Below are 12,288 nucleotides of genomic sequence, written 5' to 3' on the forward strand. Positions count from 1 at the left end.
GCTAATATCTAATGAATATTGTGCTTTAAAAATGTAATATTTTACACGAGTTTAAGGCAATAAACTACCTTATTTTTAATTTGCTAACTGAACACCTGCTATGTGCTAGGCACTGTGCTTGACCTTTAAAAAAAAATCACCTCATTTAACATTCATAACAGTATAGTTATCATCTTTGTTTTACATATGTAAAGAAAATGAGAATCTTTAGAAAAGTTAAATACTTGCCCAAGGTCACATGACTGGTAATATATGAACCATAGTTTGAACAGAATTTTCCAGACTCTAATGCTCTTTTCATAATATGCTGCTCTCTCCCCAGTGGATTTCAGCTGAATTGAATTTATTGTAAAGCGGTGAGCAGATAAAAAGTACTACCTCTGGGACTAATGCCATCCTTTTACTAACTAGCTGTGATGCGGTCAAGATATGCATGTGCCTGCCCTTTAATATCTACATCTCTAAAAAAGAAGGGTTTTAGCTAAAGTTCTTTATTGCTCTAGAAATATGTTCTATTTAATTTTTTTCAAACACTTTCTTGCTGGAGACAATCTAAAAACCATGGAAACAGCTTTTAAGTTTTTTCTTTTTATCAGAACAATCTCATAGATCATTGTTACTAGTTTACTGGAAGTTTGTACTTGTATGGGTGAGGAAATTTAGAAATATTGCACCTATAAATCTATAGAGAATATAGATGTTAGAAAATTATATCCTACCTAGGAATGCTTGTTGTAACAAAGCTGAATGCTATAACTAATATGAAAGCTGGATGCTATAGCAGATGAAAGAAGCTGACAAGAATAATATTATCTTACATTTAGGTTCATAAAATCAATTACACTAATACACATTGAGGGAGAATTGGTATATTTAAAAGACAGAAAAATTAACTTCCCTTTCTGTTACGATGCCATATATCTTGTGGCAGACTAATTATCCTGCCAAGACCAATGAGAAAGAAAGAAAAATGGTTATCAGACATGGATTTTAAAATCGTTGTGAAAATAGTGCGAGAAAATAGGGCAAGATGGAGAATTTCAACCAGAGAATTGTATCTTTAAAAATTGGGACATAATTCACATATCTTAAAATTCACTCTTTAAAGTATACAGTTTAGTGAGTTTTTAGTATTTTCACAGATATGTGCAACATCAGTATTATACAATATTTTCATCACTGCAAAAAGAAACCCAGTGCCCATGAACGGTTACTTCCCATTCCCCTTACCCTCAGCCTCTGACAACCACTAATCTACTTTCTCTCTCAATGGATTTGCCTATTCTAGACATTTCGTATAAATGGAATTATGCAATATGTGGCCTTTTCTGTCTGGCTTCTTTCACTTAGCATAATGTTTTCAAGGTTCATCCATGTTGTAACATGAACTTCATTATTTTCTATTGCTGAATGGCATTGCATTGTTATACCACAGTTTCATTGTATATACCACATTTCATTGATACACCGCAGTTTGTTTATCCATTCATCTGCTGATGAACATTTGTTTGTTTGTTTGTTTTTCACTTTTGGGCTATCATGTATGAGTTTTTGTGTAGATAGATGTTTTCATTTCTCTTGGGCATATACCTAGGAGTGAAATTGCTGGTTCATATGGCAATTCATATTTAATCATGTGAGAAACTGCCAAGCTGTTTTCCAAAATGGCTATAGCATTTTACATTCCCACTAGAAATGCATGAGACTTCGTATTTCTCCAAATCCTCAACAACACTTGTTATTGTCTGCTTTCTGATTATAGCCATGCTTGTGGGTATGGAGTGGAATCACACCGTGATTTTGATCCATATTTCCTTAATTACTAAGGAGGTTGAGCATATTTTCATGTGCTTATTGGCCATTCATAAATCTTCCTTGGATAAATGCCTATTCAAATCCTTTGCCCATTTTTGAATGGGGTTATTTGTCTTTTTATTGTTGAGTTGTAAGGGCTCTATATATATTTTTCATATGAGACCTTTATCATATGTTATTTGCAAATATTTTTCTCTCATTCTGTAGGTAGTCTTTGCATTTTCTTGATAGTGTCCTTTGGACACAAAAGTCTTTAATTTTGATGAAGTCCAACTTATTTTTTTTCTTTTATCATTTGTGCTTTTGGTATCATGTCTAAGAAACTATTGTCTAATCCAAGCTCATAAATATTTATGCCTATGCTTTTGTGTAAAAGTTTTCTAGTCTAAGCTCTTAAAATGTAAGTCTGTAGGGAGAAAGGTGTAGGGAGAAAGAACAATCTTTTCAATAAGTTATGCTGCACACACTGGATATTTTTATGCAACAAAAATAAATCTTGATTCTCCTACCTCATACTATATCCATAAATCAATTCCAGATGGACTGTAGATTTAAATGTGAAAGGTAAATCATAAAGAATTCACCTCAAGGACTGGTAAATGAATTCTACTTATAATAAATTCCATGTATCAGAAGATACCATTAAGAGTGAAAAGACAGGTCACATAATGGGAGAAATAATACACATATAGACATGCACACATGTATTTATGACAAAAAAAATTAATATCTATCTACCTATCTATTGATCTATTTATCTGACTTGAACAGTCACTTCACAAAAGAAGACATCCAAATGTTCAAAAAATGAAAAGATGCTTTACTTCATTAGACATCAGGGAACAACAGTAAGATACCATTTTTTAACTACCAGGGTGACAAAGAAAACTGTTGACAATACCAAGGGCTTGCAAGGACTTCAAGTAACTCAAACCTTCATACATTGCTGTTGGGAGTGTATATTTGTCCCACCGCTTTGATAAACTGCTTGGTAGTAGCTATTAAAGGTAAATGTACACATACCTTAAGATCCAGCAAATGCACTCCTGGGTATATACCTAACAGGGATGCATACACCTGTGCACCAAATGACATATACAAGAATGTTTACAGGATAACTGTCTTTAGCAGTTCATCTATTAACAAACCCATGTCTTTCAACAGTAGAATGAATAATAAGTTATGATCTATTCATAAAATAGAAGAGTATACAACAGAGAGAATTGATGAATCTCAAACATATAATATTAAGCAAAAGACACTAGGCCAAAGAGTTTGGTTCCAGAAAAATTAAACTTAAAAACAAGAAAAACTCATCAGTGGTGATTGGAAGTCAAGACAGTGGTTACCTTTAGAGCCAGCTATTGGGAGTAAGTATGAGATGGATTTCTTGCTGGAATTGGTAATCTATTTTTCAAACTAGTTGGTTAAATGGCTAAGATCACTTTAGGAAGAACTCAGTGGGCTTCACACTAATGATTTTTGAAGTTTTAGAATAAATGTAGTACTTTTAAAAGTTTTGCTTCAGTTGACACAAATTTTTATGAAGACTTTGGTTAAGGCAGTAAGTTCTTATGAAAATATCAAATCCTGCTTCTGAGACAAAAATAAAACCCCAAAACTAATATAAATTAAACTATAGCACAAAATAACAGAACTTTTATTAATTTTTTAAAGTAGAATGTGATGCCTCATGAAGAAGTGAGTTTGTTATCACTGGATTTATACAAGGTAAAGATAGAAGCATTCCTATTAAATAATCTTAACAGGGAGTCTTTAAAGGGTGGACTTTGGATAAAATGATTTCCAAGGAGCTTTTCAACTCTAAGACAAAATAATGTCAACCTTACAATGAACAAACACAACCTCCCCAGTGGGTCATACCAAACAATTTGCCAAACACTGTTCATCAGTGAGCAAATCATTTAAACTATCAAGCTGATTCCACTTAAAAGAAAATATATTTCTCACTTCCTTATATGTTTGACAACTTTTAGTCACATAATTTAAAAAATATATATTATTAAACTACTCAGTTAAGCAATATATTAGATTATGCCTAGATTTTTTTATATTCTTAGCAAAAACCTGAAATAATCTAGTGACAGTTGACTGCTCTATTGGTCAAAGATGTTTTGCCATGGGAAAATTTAGAATGATGCTAACTATATCTATTCACTACCAGGACTGCCTTATGAAAAATTAAGCAGTTCTATTTATTGCTCACCTCAATAGTCAGATTAGATATGCATAATGTGTGTATGTGTTGATATAAACACCATCGTGTATTTTTCATACTACATAGCAAAGAGATTTTTATAATGGATACTGATTCAGTTTGGGCTGAACTTTAGGTGCACGAAAGGCAGAGACTGGCACATATTCTACTTTTAATTCACAGGACCAACTCCTCCTGGTTGTCAAATAATTATTTGCAGATATCAGTAATTCTTAAATTTTTTGGTTCAGGACCTGGAATAAAAATTGTGTATGGTCAACACAGTAAAATGTAGACATGAATAAATTTAAAATATAATTTCAGAGACTTTTCAGACCCTTTGTTTTCTACCCACATATCTGGCAGTGTCCTGTACACATATATCACAGGTCCTGGCCTGGTTAACTAAAATAATGTATAGGTGACACAAACACTGACAATGTTGCTGGCTTTGTTATAATGTTAAACACTATTAGGCATCCTACCCTGCATGGTAAATTCAGTTTGAGATTCTTTAAGTTGTTGTGGAAGCATTAAGTATTTATCATCACCCAAAATTGTGCCAAGCATTGAATAAAGCATTTACCTGTCTTTGAAATTTTGAGAGAAATCCACAGTTAATGCTGAATTTTTGCCTATATTAACCAACTCAAATGACATAAGACATAAAAAAGTAAGTCACATATATTACAATACTACCCTGTAGGTAGAATGGAAAAAAATGTAGTTACCTACAATGCTTACTTCTGTAGGCTCCCAAAGTAAAATCCCAGAAACTCTGAATATCCTTCCATGCCCTATGTTGTTTCATTCTATCTTAAACAATTTATTGAATTCAATAACTACAAGGAAGGACTAGTATGAAGTGGAGAAGGTTCTAGTGGTCTGAACCTATGGTGACTCAGTGGAAAGAAAATATATACCTCTAAAATAGTGTAGTAGAAAATGAATCTGAAACAACTAATGCAACTCTTTCTTCTGCTTTTATCTGGATGTGCACATAATAAAACGTCACCAACCACATGCATTGGTATTTACATTCTGTTTACTATGGGAAATATCCAGCCTGAACAAAGAACAGAGTACTCTGCTTAACAAATTATTTTGGCAGATGGAGAATTGCCACATATTCCACATATGAATAATTATTTTTAATAATTTGAAGTTACTTCAGGATCTTACATTATAAACATTAATTTTTACTATATTGCAGAAGTACAGAAATAGTAATAAAAGGTATACTTGAATTCCAGGAAGATGATGGCTTATGTTGAAGTCATTCATTCTGCCTACCACTCATCCACCCATCCACCCAGTTATCCATCTATCTTTCTATCCATCCATGCATACACCCACTCATCCATTTTACATAATATGGGATATATGGAAATACAGTGGTACACAAAATGGATAATTTTTCTCATGAAACTGTCATGAAGAAAAATGTAAGAAACATACACAATGACTACACTAGATGATTGGATTTTTAAAAATTTAGTGAGATATAAGTGACATGTAACATTGTTCAAGTTTAAGGTGTACAACATGTTGATTTGATAAATTTATATTTTGCAATATGATTACCACCGTAGCATTAGCTAACACTTACATCATGTCACATAATTTAGATGATGAGATTTCAAGTGATCTTTTTCCTTGTAAATTTTAGCCACCATAATTGTATATTTTTTATTGCTTCATAAGCTTTCCATTCATTAACTATTTGATCCTTGTAACAACTCTTGGAGGTAGAAACTATTAGTATTACTTATTGCACAGATGCAGAAATAAAAGCACAGAAAGGTAAATAATTACCTAAAGTCACTCAGCTAATAAATAGAAGCAGGATTTGAACATACGCAGTGCATCTCCATACACTGTGTCCTCAAATCCCACAGCTATATCATCTCTCAAGAATGGAGAGATGCAATATTAACATCAGCGAGAATAACAATAATGATATACACAATTTTTATTGTTTATATAGACTTGTCACTGTTGACAACTGCTTATACACAAGTTCTAGTTTAATCTTTACAACAACCCAATGACTTAAACATTATTGTGCTCCATTCATAGAAAGAAAAATGAGGCACAGAGCAGTTAAACATCCTGCCCCAAAGCAAAAAGCTTATAAGGAAAACAGTAGGCATTTGAACCAGGTCTGTTTGACTCCAAAACTTACTCTTAACCACTTTATTAAACTTCCACCATTAAATATGTTTAGTGAAATAAACATTTGTGTCTGAAAAATATGACAAATGTGTCAGAATGAATCTAGATAAACATTATCTAAAATTTAACTGCTAGAATTTATAACTTTAAGTATTAGGTTAATATTTAAAATAATTTTTTGATAATTCACATTAATATAATTAGGGGAAACAAACCCTTGAATTTGCTTTTCTTAATTGTGTAAAGCAGCAATTCTAGGCTAGGGCTATCTATATCATACCAAGGGATATTGCGCTCTCAGGTGGACTCCTAAGTATTTCTTAGCTGATTCCCTCACCTACAGGAAAAATGTGAGGTGAAAATTGAGCAGAGCAGTTTTGGTTAACATTCTAACACTAGAGTCTCTGAAAAAATAGTCAAAATTAACAAAGTAAACAGCAGCCACAAGAATCAGTATTTTGTAGGATGTGGAGTCTGAACTTCTTTTAAAAAAGGGATAGGGCTTCCCTAGTGGCGCAGCGGTTGAGAGTCCGCCTGCCGATGCAGGGGACACGGGCTGGTGCCCCGGTCTGGGAAGATCCCACATGCCGCGGAGCGGCTGGGCCCCTGAGCCATGGCCGCTGAGCCTGCGCGTCCGGAGCCTGTGCTTCGCAACGGGAGAGACCACAACAGTGAGAGGCCCGCGTACAGCCAAATAAATAAATAAATACATAATAAATAAAAAATAAAAAAGGAATAGATCGGTCCTGGCTGCAGATAAAATAATTTAAAAACCTGTCTACGAGACAAGAGTCCAGTTCTAACACAATATACTTCTAACACAATAAAGAGAAGAATATTGTAAACCAAGTTCCCCAAATTTTCCAATCAATGACTAAGGATGTTAGGGCAAGAAAGTGAACTATATTATGATGGAGGGTATCTATTGATGCCTATCTCTCCACTAGATGCTAGGCTATTGAGAAAAGATTGTATATTTTATATTTAACTTTGTAGCCTTAGGTTCTAGCACAGTATGTGGCACAGAGAAGGAAGTCACTGTATGTTTGCTTCACATACAAATGGCAACTTTCAAAATAAAAGGTTCAAGGATTTGCAGATTCCCAAGTTTTGAGGAGATCTTAAATAAATATCTGGGTATTTATACGAAACAGGTAAATAATTTCCAATGTTATACAATTTCCTAGTGATAAACGTGAATCCAGAATTCAGGCCTACTTATTCCTAGTACAGTGTGCTTAGCTGTACTTTTTAATATCAAAACACATATACTATGAGCATGCTTTTTATGGGTCAATCAACAATTTACTAAGATATTATCAGATGGTATGTCTTTCAGAAGTTTACAATATGATTTCCTTCTAAGGTTAATGCTGAAATCACCCACAACCCAAGGTAAGAATCCAGTTGACCACTTAGATTTCAGTTTTCTTATATGTAAAATGAAGGGGGTAGCCCTGATGCTTGCTTGCTAACTGTCCTTAAAACTCTAGATTTTTATAACTACTCTATACTTATATGCCTTTATTTTGATCAAAGGAGATTAAAGCACATTATACAATCCATATAAAATAAGCTCTTGGTGCTTGAGTATGTTACTAGTTTTTCTTTTATAAATTAAGCTAAAGAATCTAGATGCTGCCTTTGGTGGCAAACCCTTCCGTTATAACATGATCAATTACCTATACTGAATTATTCACCTCTCCACGGAATAAATGACACATCCCTTTAAACATTTACCTTCATATGGCAAAGTTTTCATTTTCTGCTGACTTATCTGGGTATGCTTTATTGGTAGATGTGAACATTTTCAAAGGATTTTTTTTTTCCAATGACTGGGATCTGATGAACAAATCTGCGTCTCAAGCTATGTTTGAAGTAGGACCCTTTAACGGTCCTTTAAAATAATAAATATCAATATTAGTTCTAAAGAGATCATATAATTCATTTTTATAACTGAGACCAGTAATTCCCAAATAGGAGTATAGCAAAGTCTCTGAGGGAGCAAGAGAAAACAGTGTAAGATATTATATTTACCAAAGGAGCATAGGTTAAAAAAGGTTGAGAGACTCTGCCACAAATAAAAATTATCTGGACACCTCTGGAGATATTTCAACAAATGGAAAAAAGAAAGTTCACAAAAGTTAATTGATTAAAAAAATAAACTAGATCTAGAACAAACGAATTTTAATGACTATTTTTCAAAGAATGATTAATTTGTTAATTACAAATTGGTGTATGGATGGATAATATGGAGAATACAGGACTGAAAGCAAGAGAGAGCTGAGTTCAAGTCCCAGCTCTGTTATCAAATGATGGGGTCCTTCATTGCTCTGGATTTCAGTTTCCTTATGTGAAAATGAAGGGACTAGACTAGATGATTGCTAAATGCCTTAAAGTTCTGATACTCTGAAACCCAACTAAATTTTTGTCATTTTTTTTGTAAAAGTATTTTATAGCCTCTGTATAAAAAAAAGCATGTGGTACTTGAGGTATGATAGCTACATCTCTTTCTAACTAGAACCTAAGTCCTGGACCCTATGGGGTCATGCCTTGTAACCAGTCTGTATACCAGAATCACTTGCGGGGCAGCATCAACCTGGAAGCTCACATTCAGTAGACCTGATAGTGCACCTGAGCCTGTGGAGTCTGAACATCTCACTCAGTGATTTTTACTATGTATCTCTTGTTAAGAATCACTGGTCCAGGTTCTCTTTTGACAAAATTTTCTTGAGTTTAGGTTGCAGATAAAGATACGCTAACAAGGGAAACAAATGCCACGTTATAATTAATCTCAAAAAGATCATTTCTTTCTTAGTCATCCATGGATAAGCTCTATATTTCTTATGTGGCTTCCACTGGATCAGAGCTTAAAGATCTTAGATATTTGAACTTTTTTGCTAGGATAATAAAAGATCAGGTAATAGAAACTCAGTTGGCATTGAGATGGAATATGTATGAAGAAAGAGCAACACATACATATGCTTAAATATAGCGCATAAGCACATAAAGATAAGTAAATACAAAATCTTAATCTCCAATATCTTTTGTTTGCTCTTCCATACCCACTCACCACTTTTTTCCCCCTTTTCCACCCTGCTCTCTGCTCTGGGAGACTGACCTGAATGAACTGTAATAGAACCCATAGCCTCTGGCAAATGGGTAGCCCAGGCAGGATAGTGTAGGAAAGAAGAAGAGTAAATTCAGTGTATTTTTGCCCATGGATCACTCCTGGCAAGGTCATCTTCAGCTGGCTGTGTCCCTTGACCAAATATCACTGATCCCCTTCAGGCTGGTATATAGTTTACGGAACTCTGTGCTTTCAAGTTTTGACGATTGCCCCCTTTCCTCTTCACTTGAGGAATGTAACAGCTCTGATGCGATTGGCCCCAGGTTACCGTACTAACCCTTGTGGCTCTTCTGCATTTACACGTTATAAATAGACCTTTGTAAATAAACCCTCCTGGAATTATCTTATTTTGAGCATGACATCTACTTCCTATTTACAGGGATCCTGACTGAAAGAGCCTTTTATGTTAAAGGTAACGTTGAGAATGTTTGATTAATACAAAGGAAGTGGAATGTGTGGAAACTTGAGCTGCCGTTTGGTAAACAAACAAATAAATAATTTTTTTAAAAAGTCATAACTCTGATAAAACTGGTATACCTAAGGTATTGAGGAAGAATGTGGTAAAAGTCACGTTAAAATTGAGGTAGTAGTGAGTATGAGAAAATGAGATGTTGGTTTGATCTATGATGTGGAAAAAAAGCAAGGAGATGTGAATTTTAACTGATACAAACACCGAGTCACAAGGCTGAAATTGGTAGAGTTTCTTTACATGCCCCAGAGACACTCGATCCGTGCTACTGCATTCATCTGGGGGCAGCTCATTAACAGAATAATATAGGCAAGCTGGAAGGAGTTCACAGAGGAGTAACAAAACGATAAGAAGTGCCAAAGGACTGACATGTGAGAAGAGACTGAAAAGATGAAATCACTCTGCTTTAGCTAAGTGGTGACTAAGGGGGAATATGTCAACTGTCTACAATTACGCAAAGGTTATACACTCCAAAAGATAGGCAGTGATTATTACAAATCAAGGGAGTATTGCTCTGTGGGAAGAGAAATTAAGAACAGGAAAGTTAAGCTCAAATACAGGACCATTTTCTAATGTAGAGCTACTTTATGTCTTGTAAAGCTAAATGTTATATACTATAGCCTTTAAAAAAAGACAAAAATGATGCAAATTATAAACCATTACTTAATATTGTATAGGTAGATTCTCTATGTCTGTCCATCTAGCTATCTATGTATCTATCTGATCTATCGGTGTATCTTAAAATCAACCTTTCACAGACATACATAGATATAAAAATAATGATTGCTTCTATTACTATAAGTTTTGTGCTAAACATTTTAGCAAGCATCTCATTTAATTGTTAACATTGCATTTTAGCAATCAGGGAAATTTAGGGTTAGAAAATTTGAGCAACGTTCTGAAGGTCACCCAGCTAGTAAGTGTCACAGCCAGTGTACAAACCCAGAGGTCTTTATCTCCATGTCTCTGCTTATAATCCTTGGATGTACTACTTTAGTACATTATTCTATCTGCAAATTTTCATTATTCTATCTGCAAATTTTCATTATTCTATTGTTTATATGACTGTATGGATTATTTACAAATTCTATGGAGTACTTTGTTATGAATTTCCTTGACTAGCTAATGACATATTTTAGGTACCTTGGAATATGGCTACTCATGGCTAATGGTCATTACATTTGCAAGGGATAGTCATTTCCACAGCCATTTTCCATTCTTGAACAACCCATGTGGTCATCACCCATTCTAGCTATGTGGTAAAGCCTAAATAATTTTATTCTCTTATCCTAGACACTATTTATTTTTAATTTCAAAAATAATTGCTTGATCCGCTACTGTATGCAATTCAAATTATTCAGTAAGTTATAATGTATTTATAAAGCTGTAATTTTAAAGAAATTATGCTACTGAATTCTCTTTTTAAAAAAAAATAATCACCTCTCACACTTATTGAGTTGAAGATATATTGAAAGAAAACCTTTCTCATGGTTAATATTTCAAACAGTAGAGAGACCATAAACTGAAATGAATGAGTCCCTTTTCCTTAGAACCTTCAACCTCTGTGGTTAGAGATAACCACTGCTAATAGTTTCTTTTGTGTCTTTCCAGAAATTTTCTATGCACATATTTGTGCACACTTTCCTTTCTTCACTTAGCCATTTATTTTGGTTGCCTTTCCATATCAACACATAAAGTGGTACTTTATCCTTTGTAATGACTGTAAAACATTCTACTGAATGGGTGTAACATTATTTGTCCATTTCCCTGTTGATGGATATTTAGATAGTTTCTAGAATTTTAAAAATAATCCAATCAATCCTATTATGAACATATATCTACATTTATCTTCGCATACTTATCCCTACTGATCGGGCAAATTCATAGCTGGAGCACTTTCTGGGTCAAAGCATATGTATGTTTAAATTTTTTTAAGGTTTTTCCCAATTGCCAATTCCAAAATGGGTTTTACACTAATACAAAAAAATATGAGAGTCTAAACAGGCTGTTCACACTTTAAAACTCACATAGAACCCCAACATGTCATGGTATTAACTTCTGCTCTGTGGGCATAAAATGGCAATTTGCCAAAGATGAACATTTTATTCTACATAAATATTTTACTCCTGGGCCAGGTTTACCATTGCCCACTTATATTTTCAAGTTAATTAAACATTACTTGTTTGAATCTTTCCATGGCTTAATTGAAAGAAACAATAATGTTTAAAATAACAGATTTGACTAATTATTTGTTCTAGGCCTTGGCTTAGGCTATTTCTTCCACCTGGAAAATCCACCTCATTCCAACCCTGGATGTATATATTCTACCTACTCTTCATGGTTTATTTCAAATGATACCTTCTCCATCTAAATCATGTTTCTTTCCTCAGAACTCCCAGCACCTCTATTTAACCCTTTAGAGTTTACATTATATATAAATCCATGATAAATGGTAGCTATCATTATTATTAGACACTGGAT

Source organism: Kogia breviceps, chromosome 9 (assembly GCF_026419965.1).
Source record: "Kogia breviceps isolate mKogBre1 chromosome 9, mKogBre1 haplotype 1, whole genome shotgun sequence".
NCBI lineage: Eukaryota > Metazoa > Chordata > Mammalia > Artiodactyla > Physeteridae > Kogia > Kogia breviceps.